The sequence below is a fragment of the Pelodiscus sinensis genome, chromosome 6 (genome assembly GCF_052426305.1).
Source record: "Pelodiscus sinensis isolate ZL-2025 chromosome 6, ASM5242630v1, whole genome shotgun sequence".
Classification (NCBI taxonomy): domain Eukaryota; kingdom Metazoa; phylum Chordata; order Testudines; family Trionychidae; genus Pelodiscus; species Pelodiscus sinensis.
In genome coordinates this window covers 16,965,484-16,983,905 of record NC_143057.1, presented here as the reverse complement: position 1 = coordinate 16,983,905, position 18,422 = coordinate 16,965,484, and positions in this window count along the sequence as shown.

The following is an 18,422-nucleotide window of genomic DNA, read 5'->3' as shown; positions in this document are numbered from 1 at the left end:
TCCTTTGATCAGGTTATTCCATAACTGAAGGATTTCTTGTATCTTTCTCTGAAGTATTGGATACTGGCTGCTGCTAGAAACATGATACTGGATAACTGAGCTGATCCATTCTGGCCATTATGTTCCTGTTAAACACAGAAGTGTCAAGAACAGATCATGCCAATCCAATCTAAAACCTTCTTTGACAAAATTACGGAGCTAGTGGATAGTGGGAAAGTAATAGACATGACGTATTTTTATTTTAATAAGCCTTTTGACACAGTCGAGTATGACATTCTCATAAGCAAACTAAGTGTGATCTAGGTGAAGTTACAATAAGGTGGGTGCACAGATGGCAGAAAGAGCATATTGAAAGTAGTTATTAAAGCGTCACCATCTGATATATTTAGAGGGATCCCACATGGATCTGTTACTATTTAATATTTTCAATAATTACTTGAAGAATGGAGTGAAGAGAATGCTTATAAAATTTGTAGAAGACACTAAACAAGAAGGAGATTGCTGTTTTAGAGGATTGGCTTAAAATTCAAAACAAGCTAGGTAAATTGAAGAATTAGTCTGAAATCAATAAGAGGAAGGCAAGACAGACAAGTAAAAATATTATACCTAGTAAGGAGGACTTAGGTGGACAAATATGAAATTGGGAAGAACTGATTAGGTGGCACTTAAAAGAACCAAATAGTCTAACAGTACCTTAAAGACTAACTAAACATGTAGATGGTATCATGAGCTTTCGTGAGTACAACCCACTTCCTCAGATGAATGGAGTATTAAAAGTCCAGTTCCAAAATAAATAGGGAATGGCGGAGAGATAAGGAAGGGGAAAAATAGTGAATTAGAGTGTTCATGTTACATGAAGCTGATAGAGAAGGTGCAAACTGTTCTTAAGTACCCATTGTTTGGTTTTTTTGAGTCATTAAGATGTGGAAGGTAGTGTGCTAATCAGATAGTGTCTTTATTCACACCCTTGTGATAGGTTCCAAACCCGTAAATGAAGTTAAGTTCCAACCCTTCCCTGTGTGTTTGACTTGTGGAATTGGTCTGAAACAACATAGTGATTTTGAGATCCATTAATGAGCGCCTGGGCAGGTTAAAGTGTTTTCCAACAGGTTTCTGTGTGTTGCCTTTTCAGAAAAGGCACTGCTAGACTATTCATTTTTTAAAAAGATTTTCCAGTTGCAGACTAACTCAGCTGAAGCTTTTCATTAGGTCGCAGTTCTTCTGAAAAGAATCTAGGGGTTATAATGGATGACAAATGGCATATAAGTCAATGGTGTGATGCAGTTGTGAAAAAGGCTAATATAATTCTGGAGTGTATTGACAAGAGTGTTACATTGTCAAAAACAGGAAGTATTTGTTCCACTCCAGCATAGTGAGGCTTCACCTAGAGCACTGGGGACAGGTCTGGGTGCCACACTTTAAGAAAGGTTTAGGCAAACTGAAAAAGTCCAGAGGAGAACAAAAACTATGAAAAGTTTGGAAAACTGGTTTTATGAGGACAGGCTAAAATACCAGGTATGTTTAGTCTTGAAAAAAGACTACTGAGAGTGGAACTGATAAGAGCCTTAAAATCCATTAAGTGGGGTTATAAAGAAGGTGGACATCATTTGTTCTCCATGGCTATTGAAAGTAGAACAAGAAACTATTAGTATAAATTGGCACCAAAGGAGATGTAGATTAGATATTTCTAGCTGTAAGGACATTTCAATATTAGAATAGGTTACAATGGGAGGTTTTAAAGACCAAGTTGGATAAACACCTGTCAGGGATGTGCTAAGTTTACTTGGTCCTCCCTCAGCCAGTGGGGAATGGATTACATAACCTCTTCAAATCCCTTTCAGCCCTGCATTACTATGCATCTATGGTGAAGAGCATACTTGTGTTTATTATATACAAAATGTAGTTTAGAGAGTATGTATGCACAAGGAAGCATACTGTGTCTCACCACCCTAGGAATATTCTAGAAAGAGGCTAAGGGGGAGCTAAACAGGTGGAGTGGGAAAGTGCAAGCATGTGGTAAACAAGTCTATGTATGGAAATGTGATAAGATTGTCCAAAGGTTCATGTTATATAACTGCCATGTGCCATAATATATCAAGGGGAGGGGCTCCTCTCTTGAGGGAGCCTGGCTGATTTTGTACCAGGGGCTCTCCCTTTATGCACATTAAATAGGGTATGTCTACACTACCACCCTAGTTCGAACTAGGGTGGTAATGTAGGCAACTGGAGTTGCAAATGAAGCCCGGGATTTGAATTTCCCGGGCTTCATTTGCATAAAGCCGGGCGCCGCCATTTTTAAATGTCCGCTAGTGCGGACTCCGTGCCGCGCGACTACACGCGGCACGGACTAGGTAGTTCGGACTAGGCTTCCGAAATGAGGAGTAACGGTAGTTCGGACTAGGAAGCCTAGTCCGAACTACCTAGTCCGTGCCGCATTTAGCCGCATGGAACGGAGTCCCCACTAGCGGACATTTAAAAATGGCGGCACCCGGCTTTATGCAAATGAAGCCTGGGAAATTCAAATCCCGGGCTTCATTTGCAACTCCGGTTGCCTACATTACCACCCTAGTTCAATCTAGGGTGGTAGTGTAGACATACCCATAAAGATTTGTTGAATTGAATGACACATCAAAGACTCTTGATTTCTCCAAACACCTGACTTATCTGGTTGCCACTGGGTATCATGAAATCCCAACAATGGTAAAAGTGTTCATGAAATTTTACTTGAAAATGTTTACCACCTGAAGCCAAGCACTATCATATGCCCACAATATTTCACCTTTCTATTAATTTCTACACAATGATTCTTTTATCTTTGTTTCTAATGTCCTGCTCCTTAAAAACTTGAATAGAAGTAGACATGATATAGAACACCTTTTCATCAGGCCTTGGTGACTTGGAGATATCTAACTTTTCTAAGTGACTTTGAACTTGTTATTTTTTTCATTTTAACTTCTAAACCTACCCCACTTCCACTAATATTCACTATGTTAGGCATCCCATCACCATCCAATTTCTTGATGAAAACTGAAATAAGGAAGTCATTAAGCACCTCTGCCATTTCCAAGTTTCCTGTTATTGTTTCTTCCTCTTCACTGAGCAATGGGCCTATCCAGTTCTTGGTCTTCCTCTCTATATCAGATAAAAATATATCAGAAGGACAGAAGGACAGAACAATGGTGGGGGGAATGGCAATATAGGTGAAAGAACACTTAGACTCAAATGAAGTAAAAAATCTTAAATTAATCAAACTGTTCCATGGAATCACTATGGATAGTAATTCCATGCTCTAATAAGAATATAACAGTCGTGATATATTACCAACCACCTGACCAGGATAATGATAGTGACTATGAAATTTGAAGGGAGATTAGAAAGGTTATAAAAATAAAAAGCTCAATAATAACGGGAGAATTCAACTATCCACATGTTGACTGGGTACATGTGTAAAGTCTTGACACCTTAAATGACTGCTTCTTGGAGCAGCTGGTTCTGGAACCCACAAGAGGAGTGACAATTCTTGATTTAGTCCTAGGATCTGGTCAAAGGGGTGACTATAGCTGGACTGCTTTGAAGCAGTGATCACAATATAATAAAATGTAACATCCCAGTGTTGAGGAAAATACAACAGCCCAACATATGGCATTTAATTTCAGAAAGGGGCACTACACGAAAATAAGGTTAGTTAAACAAAAATAAAAGGTACAGTGCTAAAAGTAAAATCCCTGCAAGCTGCATGGAAACCATTCAAAGACACCATAATAGAGGCTCAACTTATATGTATATACCCCAAATTCAAAAACATTGTAAGAGAACTGAAAAGGTGTCACAGTGGCTTAACAAACAAGTAAAAGAAGCAGAGAGAGCATAATTTAAAAGTGGAAGTTAAATCCTAGTGCGGAAAATAGAAAGGAACATAAACTCTGTCAAATTAAGTGGTATTAGGAAACCATTATACTCTTCTTGATACAGGAGATAAGAATTCACCTCTTACAGCAGAGAAGGAGAAGCCTCGTACCCCCAACTCTGGGAGGTCTGCTGCCACCACCGCGAGGAGGAAACATAGGATAGTGGTGGTCGGAGACTCTTTTCTGAAGGGGATGCAGGTGCTCACCTGTTGTCCTGACATGTCATCTTGGGAGGTATGCTGCCTGCCAGGGGCCCATATCCGAGACATTACGGAGGTATTGTCAGATTGAGGATTACTTATCCCTCTGATTACTACCCCATGCTACTTATCCATGTGGGCACTAATGATACTGCAAGGTGAGCGGATACTGAGCAGATCAAGTGTGACTACAGGGCTCTGGGAGTACGGGTGAAGGAGTTTGGAGTGCAGGTGGTATTCTTCCTGTCAAAGGTAGGGGCCCAGACAGAGACAGGTACATCCTGGAGGTGAATGCCTGGCTGTGAAGATGGGGTTGCCAGGAGGGTTTTGGCTTTCTTGACCACAGGATGCTATTCCAGGAAGAACTGCTAAGCAGGGATGGAGTTCACCTTTTGAAGAAGGGGAAGATCGTATTTGGATACAGACTGGCTAACTTAGTGAGGAGGGCTTTAAACTAGGTTCAATGGGGACAGGTGACCAAAGCCCACAGGTAAGTGAAGAACATGAAGACCTGGGAGATGGGTCGGAAATGGGAGGGAGTGTGGGCTATAATATCAGAGAAAAAGGAAGGACCAGGCAGAACTGGGAGGCAAAATCAAATCAGTATCTTAGATACCTATATATAAATGCAAGAAGTATGGGTAATAAGTAGGAAGAACTTGAAGTGCTAGTAAATAAACACAAATATGACATCATTGGTATCACAGAGACTTGGTGGGATAATACACATGATTGAAATATTGGTATAGAAAGGTACAGCTTGCTTAGGAAGGATAGGTGGGGAAGAAAGGGAGGAGGTGTTGCCTTATATATTAAAAATATATACACTTGGACTGAGGTAGAGATGGACATAGGAAACAGATGTGTTGAGAATCTCTGGATTACGCTAAAAGGGGTAAAAACAAGGGTGATGTCATGCTAGGGGTCTACTACTCAGGTGGAAGAGGTGGATGAGGCTTTTTTTAAACAACAAACAAAATCATCCAAAGTGCAGGATTTGGTGGGCATGAGGGACTTCAGCTATCCAGACGTATGTTGGGAAACTAAATACCCGGGGCTTTATTTGCATGTTTATTTGTCCTCATTGCAGGAGGAGTAACGGTAGTTCGAATTAGGAGCTTTAATTCGAACTACCTACTCCGTGCCGTGTGATGTCTGCAAGGGCCTGATTAAATGCATCCTAGAATACTCAAGGAGCTGATAGAGAAGGTATCTGAGCCTTTAGATATCATCTTTGGGAAATCATGGACAAGAGGAAAGATTCCAGAAGATTGGAAAAGGGCAAATATGGTGCCCATCTATAAAAAGGGAAACAAGAACAAGCCAGGAAACTAAAGACCAGTCAGTTTAACTTCTGTGCCAGGAAAGATAATGGAGCAAGTAATTAAGGAAATCGTCTGCAAACACTTGGAAGATAATAAGATGATAGGGAACAGCCAGCATGGATTTGTAAAGAACAAATCATGTCAAACCAATCTGAGAGTTTTCTTTGATAGGATAACAAATCTTGTGTATAAGGGAGAAGCAGTGGACATCTTATACCTAGACTTTAGTAAGGCATTTGATACGGTCTTGCATGATATTATTATCAATAAATTAGGCAAATACAATCAAGATGGGGCTACTATAGTAAACTTCCGATAATCCAGCACCTTTAGGACCCAGGGGGTGCCCAATTATCAGATATGCCGGACTATCAGAAGGGGGGGCTATAAGGGGTCTGGAGTGGGGTGGGGGGGATCCCACCCCAAACCCCTCATAGCCCCCCCTTCCGATAGTCCGACTCTGCCCCAGGTATCCCCAATTCAGCTGCTGCTGAACAGTGGCTGACTCCAGGAAACCCGGGGAAGAGCTGCTCTGCCCCGGGCTTCCTGGAATCAGCCGCTGGTCAGTTTCAGTAGTGGCTGACTAGGGGACGCCTGGGGCAGAGCAGATGGGGTGCTGCTGGGTTGGTCCCTGTAGTGCCGCCCTTCGGCACTGCGGTGATGCGCGACCAACCCGGCAGCACTCCAGCTGCTCTGCCCTGGCTTCCCCGATTCAGCTACTGGTCAGTTTCAGCAGCGGCTGAATCGGGAAAGCCAAGCACAAAGCAGCTCCAATTGTCCAGCAGCCGAAGCACTTCCGGGTTCCTGATGGTGCCAGACCATCAGGAGTGCCAGAGCATTGGATGCCGGACCAATGGAGTTTTACTGTATAAGGTTGGTGAATAACTGGTTGGATAACCATTCTCAGGGTGGCTACGTCTACATTGGCCCCTTCTCCGGAAGAGGCATGTTAATTTCCAACTTCAGAATAGGGAAATCCGTGGGGGATTCAAATATCCCCCGTGGGATTTAAATAAACATGGCCACCACTTTTTTTCCGGCTTGGGGGAAAGCCGGAAAAAAGCGACTAAACTGGCGCGATCCTCCGGAATAAAGCCCTTTTCCGGAGGATCTCTTATTCCTACTCCTCGTGGAATGAGGAGTAATGGTGGTTCGAACTAGGAAGTCTAGTTCGAACTACCTAGTTCGTGCCGCGTGTAGCCACGCGGCACGGGATTCGAACCAGCCGGGATTTAAAAATGGCGGCGCCCGGCTTATGCAAATGAAGCCCGGGAAATTCAAATCCCGGGCTTCATTTGCAAGTGCGGTATGCCTACATTACCCCGCTAGTTCGAACTAGCGGGGTAGTGTAGACATACCCTTTGGAGCCTTTAAAGGGGTAGACTCTGACCACAGTGCCTGTGCCAGCTCCAAGCCTGCCAGCCCAGAGCCAGCAGTCGCTGCACCTGACCCAGTGACTCCAGCATGAGCCAGGCAGCCAGTGCCAGCCAGCCCTCCACCGCTCCCCAGGACCAGTCTGCCAGCTCCCAGAAGCCTGCCAGGGGCCAGAAAAGGCAGGTGCCTGCCTGGTCCAGTGAGGAGATCAGAGACCTAATTCAGATTTGGGGGGATGCCTCCAACGTCCATGATCTCTGAACTAAATGGAGAAACACAACCATATACAGGCGGATAGCTGCCAGCCTGGCCACCAAAGGCCACATGCAAACCCAGGAGCAGGTTTGCATGAAAATAAAGGAGGTGTGGCAGGCGTATGCCAGAGCCACAGGGGGCAGCTCCTGACCAGGGACAGACCCAGACCTCTGCCCCTATTTTGATGCTGTGGACCATATCCTGGGGGGCAGGACGGTCCGTGCCCTCCAGGTGGTCATCAACCCTGGGGCAGAGTTTGCTGCCTCCTGCTGCTCCAGCCCCTGCTGCCTCCCCAGCTACCGCTCCTCCTTCCACTCCCAGAAGGATTACTGCTGAAAGGGATGTAGGGGTCATAGTGGACCACAAGCTAAATATGAGTCAACAGTGTGATGCTGTTGCAAAAAAAGCAAACAAGATTCTGGGATGAATTAACAAGTGTGTTGTGAGCAAGACACGAGAAGTCATTCTTTCTCTCTACTCTGCGCTGATTAGGCCTTAGTTGGAGTATCATTTCAAGAAAGATGTGGAGAAACTGGAGAAGGTTCAGAGAAGAGCAACAAGAATGATGAAAAGTCTAGAGAACATGACCTATGAAGGAAGACTGAAAGAATTGGGCTTGTTTAGTTTGGAAAGGAGAAGACTGAGAGGGGTCATGGTAGTAGTTTTCAGGTATCTAAAAGAGTGTCACAAGGAGGAGGGAGAAAAATTGTTCTCTTTAGCCTCTGAAGATAGGACAAGAAGCAATGGGCTTAAACTGCAGCAAGGGAGGTTTAGGTTGGACATTGGGAAAAACTTCCTAACTGTCAGGCTGGTTAAACACTGGAATAAATTGCCTAGGGAGGTTGTGGAATTTCCATCTCTGGAGATATTTAAGAGCAGGTTAGACAGACATCTATCACGGATGGACTAGATGGTACTGGGTCCTGCTGTGAGGTCAGGGGACTGAACTCGATGACCTCTTGAAGATCCCTTCCAGTTCTAGTGTTCTATAATTCTGTAAGTGCACAAATATAATAAGAAAAGCCAAAAAGGAATTTGAAGAACAACTAGCCAAAAACTTAAAAAGTAATAGAAAATGATTTTAGTACATCAGACGCAGGAAGCCTGCTCAATAATCAGTGGGGCCACTACATGACCAAGATGTTAAAGAGCACTGAAAAATGATAATATTATTATGGAGAAACTAATTGAATTCTTTGCTTCTGTCCTCTTAGTTGAGGATCCTAAGGAGATTCCCAACCCTGAGGCATTCTTCTTAAATGAGAAATCTGAGAAACTGTCTAGGGATGTCAATATGTAGGGTGTCTCTAGACTACACCTCTCTGTCAACAGAGAGATGTAGATTAGGCACATCAAAATTGCTAATGAAGCAGGGATTTAAATATCCTGTGCTTCATTAGCATAAACATGGCCACTGCTTTTTTTTGAAACAGCGTTTTTTCGAAAATAAATGGCAGGCTAGATGTGGATCTGCCAAAAATTAAGCCTTTTTCGACAGATCCTGTATTCCTCAAAAAATGAGGTTTACAGGATCTGTTGAAAAAGGCTTTATTTTCGACAGATCCGTGTCTAGACTGATGGGGGTTTTTTCAAAAAAACTCCATTTCGAAAAAAGCAGTGGCCATGTTTATGTTAACGAGGCACAGAATATTTAAATCCCCACTTCATTAGCAATGTCGATGTGCCTAATCTACATCTCTCTGTTGATAGAGATGTGTAGTCTAGACACACCCTAGATGACTACACAATTATCTGATAAGCCTAGCTTATTGGTTAATCCTGTCAACTGCACACACTCCACACATACCCACTTTGCTGCCTCTGTATCAGTGACAGCAAGGGGGTGGGATGGAAGGCAGGAGCTGGTGCCCGTGAGAAGCTGGCTCCCCATGAGCACTGGATCCTGTGAAGCCACCTGTGTTCCTGTGCTGTTGTCTGTGATAGAGACATCAGTACGGAAGGTTAGGGGAGGTAGGCGGGAGCCACTACACATGCGGAGGATATGTTAAAGGTCTATAAAATTATGACTGGTATGGAGAAAGTAAATAAAGGAAAGTTATTTACTTGTTTCCATAACGTAAGAACTAAAGGTCACCAAATAAAATTAATAGGTAACAGGTTTAAAACAAACAAAAGGAAGTATTTTGTCATATAATGCACAACCAGTGGAACTCCTTGCCAGAGGATGTTGTGAAGACCAAGACTTTAACAAGGTTCAGAAAAGAACTAGTAAATTCATATTTACCAGGATGGGTAGGAATGGTGTCCCTTGCTTCTACGTTTGTCAGAAGCTGGGAATGACAGCTTGATGATTACCTGTTTAGTCACTGCTGGAGGACAGGATACTGGATTAGATAGACCTTTGGTCTGACCCAGTATGGCTGTTCTTATGTTCCTATGGCTAAATCTATGCTGACTTCTGCTGCATAATTTGGGGTTCCAAGACCTCAGCATCAGGATTTTGTCAGAGTAGATTGTAGAAATACAAGATGTGTCTAGTCCCAGCTTTCCACTAGACTGGCTCAGACTGAACAGTACAGCCACAGAACTGAATAATATTGCACAAGGAAATATTGTGGCCAAGACCCCTGGGAAAGGTGTAGATCAGCACATCTGCCAGGGAGAGTGTCTCAAAACATTCTTGCTCAAGAGAGTTTAAGTCCTAACACCAGGCACATTACTTCTGCAAATGCACTAACTCCATTGGTCCTACCTGTTCCAAGGTCAATCTTGACCCTGAATCTCCAACATGATGATATGATACATTACTGCCATGTCCTGATCTGGCAAGACCCTTCCTTCTCTTGTCAAATATTGGATAAAATGATTGGATGAACAATGCATTTGATGAATAATGCACTACTATTTGAAGAATAAAATATTCAGTGGATAGTGTTTGAATAGCTTTAGAGTTCCCTGAACAACCCCCAAGTCACTTTTTACATAACATATTTGATGAACAGCACAATTGGTAGAATACATTTGGTGAATAATCTTCAACAAGCTCTTTTCTTTTCTTCTTGCTAACATTCCCCATGTAGTTCTATGCTCTGTGGTGTATAGGGAAACAAAAATAATTCAGTTGTACACATGACTGACTGGCTGAGAAAGTGAGAAATTTAACAGAGTCCCGGGAAGAAAATGTATTTTATATTTCCTCATCCCCTTACATACTGACTGCTGCTCAAATTCATTTCCAGCAGATTAATACTCCTGATACTTTTAACATGTTTAGAACTAGACATGAATTGATGGTGCAGTTCTACTATTTTAAACTCCTACTGAGTTTTGTAAGGCTCAGCACTATTAGTACTTCTTACTCATACACTACATGAGTGTATATGTAGAAAACACATGGTTTCTCTTTAATCCAAACCATGTAATAGATAATTACTTTGTTACGTGTTCAACACTTTCTCAAGTAACCATAACAGAGAAAAACAATGGGCCCCATTCTCTCTTGCACTACATCCTGAGTTGTTATTTTCATAAGTGCAAGGTAGTATAAAAGATCTATTTTGTACTCATGTAAATGACTGCACAAATTGCCCGTTCATGATGACACAGGCCCAAAATCTTTTGGAATGTAATGACAGGTGCTAGAACAATGTGGATAGTGGAAGTGCTGAGAGCTGTTGAAGCAAACTGCAAACCTAATATATGATGGAAACCACTTTAAGCCAAGGTTGTGGCAGCACCCACAGCACCCATAGTTTCAGCATCTACATATACAACGCTGGACCTAATGATTAAAAAACAAACGTGGCTCCCCCACCCCAGCAGAATTAAAAGAATTTCTCATGATATAATGTCATGCTTATTTCCTTGAACCCTTTTTCCTTCCATCAACTTCCTTAGTTTGTTATCTGTGTTTCTTATTTAGATTGTATCACACTGTAAATGTGTTGCAAAATGATGGTTTGATAAATATTTATTAATATGAATGGTAATAAGAAAGTATGAAATATAATTTCCTTATACTTAATTAATTTTAATGGGGGAAGGAGAATTTTTTTCAAGGGAGTAGGCACAGTGAGGGGGAGACACTGAACAATTGGAGTTAGTTGGGATTTACAGTGGATTTTCCAGTGAGACAATCAGAACTTGCAGTGACAGGATGATCATATTTTACTAAAGCCACCACCACTTAATTATACTTTCTGCAATTATGATTATGTGTGTATCTTGGGCTAGTGAACTCCTTGGCCCTTAAAGTCATATTTGTTTAGCCTACAACATTGCTATTAACTTGTAAAACAAAAGGACCCTCAAAATGTCATTTAAATAACCATTATTTGTGCAGATAAACACCTCTGCCATGTAACCTTGCTACACAACATATGGCATTTATCATATATGCTGTATTTCTTTCATTAAATGCACTCTTAGATCATATCCTAATTTGCAGCAATATTTTTGCTTGGCTTCTGAGAGCCACCAGATATAGAAATATACAATGTCACAGCAATGACAATTGCTGCTCCACAACTATCACCACTGAGAATCAATTGAATTTCAATTTCTTTCAATGGACAAAGTCAGGAGGAGCCAATTATCGTTGCTTTAACATTGTGCAGTTTTACCTTGGGCATCACTTAGGTTCCAAACGAAAATGTTTCAGATCCTGTTACAGTCTCCCTTCTTCTGGGTAAAACACAATTTTTATCTGACTCCCAAGAGCGATGTTATATGAAGAGAGGGCTGTAGTAAATTTAGGTGGGACATGTTAACAAATAAGATGCATCCAAATTTAATGTGCTTACCATTTGTTTTATAAACCATGTTATAAGTTATGGCACTAAGTTCTTCTTGTCACAATGACTTATTCATGGATGATACTAGTAAATGATTCCTCTTATACTGGGGACTTCTGGAAGAAATCTCAGCTCTTTGTATGACACTGAAAACTCTTACTGATAAGTATAATTCCCATGGGAAAGAGCCTGCCCTTCACACACATTTGCCAAGGCTACATATTTTCTAACTCAATATTTCAGCTTTCCAATGATAAATTTGGTTTTCTACAATATTGCGGATATTGCTTTCCCAATAGTTACTCAGGGCCTATGGACTGAAAAACAGAGTCACCTAACAAACTTTGAAAATCTTTCCAAACTGTGATACCCTCCATGAATGAAAGACTCTGTTCTTTGGCAGCTGAAAATAGCTGGGTTCTAGGTCAGCTGAAAAAGTATGTTCTTCTCACAACATGACCAAGGAATTAGAGTCCAGGGAACTGAAAGAAAACTGATAACAAAACTGCTAAAATACAGAGAGGTTGCTTTAGATCACTGTGATTCAAGTCTCATACAAATAGTAGACCAACAGTACAAGTCACAGCATTATAGATGAAGTAGGAAATGTAATAAAATGGATCGCAAGATAGAATCTTGATTCTACCAGCTCACATTGCAAAAACCTGTAAAGAAGCTAAACCTTACCCAGGCAGAAAGGGAGCATGCTGTGTTATTTTATCAGTAACTGCTCCAATTACAGAAATATTCAGGAGCTTTTATGCGTCATTACTTCTTCTTATGGAATAACAGGATATGATAAACCATCACTTTACCAAAATTCCTTAATATTCATTTTCTTTTCCCACATAATTTTCTACAAGTTCCACAATAGCTATCTACCTGTATCAGCAGCAGATTTTAGAGTCATGTCCTTGCCTCAATACCCACTTTCTTTGTACAATCCAGTAAATGAAGATGTCAAAGGACACCTTTCCATAGATGTCAAAGGTTACTAGTTTGGGTCTTTTGTAATTTTGAGAGGCAATATTTAATACTATTTATTAAATCTAATGCTGAGACAGCTTATATCTTAGGTTTTTGAACTTTCCTTTTAGGTCAACTGTAGGGAGAGATTGCAGCTAGGTGCCTAAGTCACATTGATTTTCAGTAGAAGTTAATACGTACACAAAAGTTAGGCTGAAAAGAGTTGCAGGCTGGGGTTATCAGGATAAAATTAATTGTGGGGTACTGGTTTCTGCAAACACAATTTATATCTTGTCAAGGATGAGAGTTTATCAGGAAACTCCTTAAAGGTTAGTTAGTTTTTATGTCTCAGTTCCCCATTCAAATGTATGATGTGAACAATAAACTTCCTTTCTCCCACTCTTTGTTTTATCTATTTAGACTTTAAGCTCTTCCAGGACAAGGACACTCTTACTATGTGTATGTACAGTGCCTGGCTCTAGCAATATATAGATCTCAGATAAAGGTTCAAGGAGCTACCTTAATACAAATAAGTGGCCAGTCTACATTTCTTGGTACATTTTTGGGATTTTAGTTTGCTAAATTCTTCAAGCATTTCAGACAAGCAGAATTTAGTTCAGAATTTGAAAGTTTATACGTGGCACCAAAAAGAAAAACCTTATCAATCAGAGAAAATGTTTCCCATTATACAGTGTAAACCTGAGCTGCAGCAATCCAGGGTATTTACAAAATAAGGGGAAGTAACAAGGGTTATTTCTGTAAAGGAAACAAGCATGGCTGAACAGACAAAATCCTTTGTAAACTGCTGAGAATCTTTGCTACTTCTGTAAATCCAAGTACAATACTGAGCTGTCTGTGGCTTGTAGTGCACATGATCAAGGGAACATAGAGCTCCAATTTCATGCAGTCAGGATGTTCTAAATTATATAGCTTTCTGTATGACTACTATGGCCTTTTCATGCACTGAGAATTTGCCTTTATTTTAGCCATAGGTAATGCACCATTAATGAATCTGTACCAGAGCAACCTTCTAGCACAGAAGAAGTAAAGTATTGTAAACTACAATTTACATCAGTGCATCTGACCCCTGTCTTCAAAGGGTGTGTCTAGACTACATGCCTCCTTCGACGGAGGCATGTAGATTAGCGAGATCGGAAGAGGGAAATGAAGCCGCGATTAAAATAATCGCGGCTTCATTTAAATTTAAATGGCTGCCCCGATCTGCCGATCAGCTGTTTGTCGGCAGATCGGGGGAGTCTGGACGCGATGCCCCGACAAAGAAGCCTTTCTTCATCGACACAGGTAAACCTGGTTTCACGAGGCTTACCTGTGTCGATGAAGAAAGGCTTCTTTGTCGGGGCATCGCGTCCAGACTCCCCCGATCTGCCGACAAACAGCTGATCGGCAGATCGGGGCAGCCATTTAAATTTAAATGAAGCCGCGATTATTTTAATCGCGGCTTCATTTCCCTCTTCCGATCTCGCTAATCTACATGCCTCCGTCGAAGGAGGCATGTAGTCTAGACACACCCAAACAGAGAGATAAGCACCACCAGTGTAAACAAAAGCTTTGTATTTTTAAATTAAGGGATTTGCACTACCACAGCTAAGCCGATGAGTGAAATCAGGGCAAATCGTCGATCTGTGAAAAGACCGAAAGGAAGTAAAATCATCTGACTTCAATAGCGAGCCCACTTGAAGCATTTCCAATTATATAGCCTTTGGAATAACATAAGGGAGTTCATAGCCTCTGATCTCAGCAATAACAGTGACCTCCAGTATGTATTTTGGAACCATTCCATCAGAAATGGCACATTGTGCATACACAGCACACATACCATCTAGATCATCTGAATGATCAAAACCAAATTAAATAGGATTCTAGGTAAGGGGTCCTGCAAACCCGAACATTTTTATGTAAAAGACAAAGTTAATACAATTAGGAGTCAACAATACATGGAATGTTACTCAAAAAATTCAGAGTATTTTACATTTTCAGTGCTAGGTGAGAAGGGAACAGTTTTCTGGACAGGATAGATAGAAGCTAGATGTAGGCAACAAAGCAGTATATAGTTGCTAGCTTGCCTCAACTTTGCGTGTGGGATTATTTCAACAATAAATGTATCATTGAGACTTCACAAATACATGAAAACTGTGGTGGTTTTAATTTTGCCAAAATTACCTCTAATTTCAAAATGGGAAACAGGGATGAGACAGTCTCCACATTTCAGGCTGTGAACTTCAGCCATCTCCAAACCTCTGAATTTAGCATTTCATGCAGAAAACAATAAATTAGCCACCAGAGAACTCAGCCTTCTTATTAAAGATATGTTTTTTATGAAAGAGCACTGGAGGCTTCTTTAACATAATGACTCCACTGAGAAACAGAGGCTCATAACTACCACCTCACAGAACATGTTGTTGATAAGTCTGAAAATAAAGAAGAAACAGTTTCCACTGGGGCTTGTAATGTTCCTTCCCAGCATCTACTTTGCAGGGATTCAGAACTCATGAACAATTTAAACAGCTCAGGGAAACATGGCAGCTCCATGGGCTGTCGAGTTAATTTATGGGTGTGTATAATTGGGTGGTTACTTTACCTCTGGAAAGATGAAACAGCTGAGCCAAGAAAGATGGTTATTGCACCATCTCCAATAGAGAGATACAAATCTTATTTGTAGGAGGAGGGAGAGGAGTGTCTGAACAGGCACTGAGAATTCTGTATGGTATAAGCTTCTAGCATTGAATACAAGAGACACACAGCTCCAGTCTTTCTTAACTCACAGGACCACACTGGAGCTGCAGAAGCTTTGAATGTGAAGCCCAAGGGTGTCGAGGGGCGGTTCCCAACAAAATTCTGCCTACAGAAAGTAGATATGCAGAATGCTTTGTGCAAACCATTGCAGAAGAAAAACCTCCTTTCTGGAGGCTTAGGTCTTCTCCTCAGCACTGACTTTTATCTGCAAGCCGATCTGCAGGCCTAGTGAGGTAAACGCTCTTTAACACCGCTGGCAGTATTATATCTCCCCAGTGCTTGCAAAGAGCATCTTTATTAGGATTGTACTAGAAGCATGAAGAAAAGGAGCAGAATCCTTCCTTCTATGAACCCTTTAAACAAACGAGCTGGGAAAGCCAGACCTGTGCCCTTAGATTATCAATTCCTGAATTAAATACAATGGCAAAATCATTACAATTACAAGTTGCTTACGGATATTACAATTACAAGTTGCTTACTCCTACCTCAGGGATAAGGTGTATAGGGTATGTTTTACATGTTCACCTAATATTTTGTGAATTCTGGCTGCCTCTGTCTAAAGTGATACATTCTGGCTTGGGGATAAGCCGGAGAAAAGCGCCAGTCTAGACGCAATTCTCCGGAAAATAAGCCCTTTTCCGGAGGATTTCAAGTAGGAATAAGAAATCCTCCGGAAAAGGGCTTATTTTCCGGAGAATCGCTTCTAGACTGCAGCTTTTCTCCGGCTTATCCCCAAGCCGGAAAAAAGCGGTAGCCATGTAAATGCAAATGCCGCGGGGGATATTTAAATCCCCCACGGATTTGCAATTCCGACTCGTCACATTAACATCCCTTTTCCGGAAAAGGGGTGCAGTGTAGACACAGCCTAAGTAAATAATCCCACTGAAGTCCAATGGGACCCTTCATGCACAGAAAGGCTTCTATTTCAATGTTAGCACAACGGGGCTCTTACATATGTTATGTTTGTAGAAATTTACTACAATATAATTTTTGTGAAAAATAATTTTGTATGTATGCACAGCCTATCTGGCTGAGCATTAGGATGCACCTCTTGCTTGATCAGTTTGCTATGTGGTTTGGTGTTTTTAGCACTGTGCCCTTCCTTCCAAAGAAAGAATCCTCCCTTTCTTTTGTAAGAACGTAAGGGGTCAACCAGAGGTCCATCTCGCCCAGTATCCTGTCTTCCAATAGTGGCCAATGCCAGGTGCCCCACAAGAAATGGATAGAACGGTCAATCATCAAGTGACCCCTCCCCTATTATCTATTCCAGGCTTCTAGCAAACAGGAGCCAGGGTCTCTATTCCTACCCATTTTGGCTAAAACCCATAGTTCACTTATCCTCTGTGAACAAATCTAGTTCTTTTTAGAACCCCTTTTATAGTCTTGACCTTCACAATAGCCTCTAGTAAAGAGAGCCACAGGTTCATAGAATCACAGAAGATTAGGGTTAGAAGACATCATATAGTCCAGTGGGGGGGAACCTTTTTTTGTGTTGAAGGCCTCTGACCCACAGAAAAAATTAGTCAGGGGCAGCATACAAGTGAGAAGCAAATAAAACAAAACCAAACAAATAAACAAACAAACAAAAAAACCCAAATTCTCTCTGATGTGGCCCCTGACTGAGGAGAAAGACACTCCCTGCTTTCTCCTCATACTGGGGCCCGGGCTAGTAGATTTTGTGTACTCCAGCCCAGTTGGTTCCCCAATACTAGCGGAGGCTCTGAACCTTGGGGACTGGATCCAGGCAAACAAGGGGCCACATCCAGCCCATGGGCCTTCTAGTCCTATGCCCTGCCCAAAGCAGGACTAACCCTGACTAAATCATCCCAGCCAGGGCTTTGTCAAGCCAACACTTAAACACCTCTAGGGATGGAGAGTCTACCACCTTCTAGGTAACTCGTTCCAGTGTTTCACCACCCTCCTAGTGAAAAAGTTTTTCCAAATATCCAACCTAGACCTTTCCCACTGTAACTTGAGACCGTTGCTCCTCATTCTGCCATCTGTCACTACTGTGAACAGACTCTCTCCCTCCTCTTTGGAACTTCCCTTCAGGAAGTTGAAGGCTGCTATCAAATTCCCCCTCTCTCTTCTGCAGACTGAATAAACTCAGTTCCCTAATCCTATAGGCAAAGCATGGGGGGCATTTGCCACACACTTTGGGCAGGAGAGGCAAGGGGCCAACAAGCAGGTGTAGGGGGACAAACAAGGAGTGTGTGTCTTGTGCCGATAGCAGGGTCTGCCCACCCCTTCCCTCCCGTGCACTCCCCAGCAGTGGCACAGCAAGTGGAACGCAGTTCCAGGTCGCTGTGCTCCTCTGGTCGTTTTGCTCGGGGGAAGAGGCAGGATCACTCCACACTCACCAATGGGAAGTGGAAAGACATGGCCAGGGGAACAAAGTGAGCTGGGGACACATTGTTCCACTTGCCTTGCTGCTCCTAGTGAGTGTGGAGGGGGTCAGACCACAGCTGCCAGTGCCAGCCACCAACCATGCTAGTGCCCCAGACCCCATCGCTCAGTGGAGGGGGAAGAAATGGGGTAGGAATTGAGCAAGGGAAGGGAAGAGGCAGGGAGAGGGTGGAGAAGGGGTGGCAAAGTGAAAAGGTTTGTCTGAGCCCTTCCTTAGGCAAAGAGATAACGAGGCCAGTAGCCTCCCTTGTCCCCCCATCACCAGTCACCCCTGCCTAAACCTCTCCTCAAAAGTCATGTGCTCCAATGCCCAAATCATTTATTTTGCCCTCTGCTGGACTCTCTCCAATTTGTCCACATCCTTTCTATAATCAAGGGCCCAAAATGAGAGCCAATACTCCAGGTACAGCAACCTGTGGCCCATCAGGGTAATCTAACTGTGGGCCGTGAGACATTTTGCTGATATTTATCATTAATAGG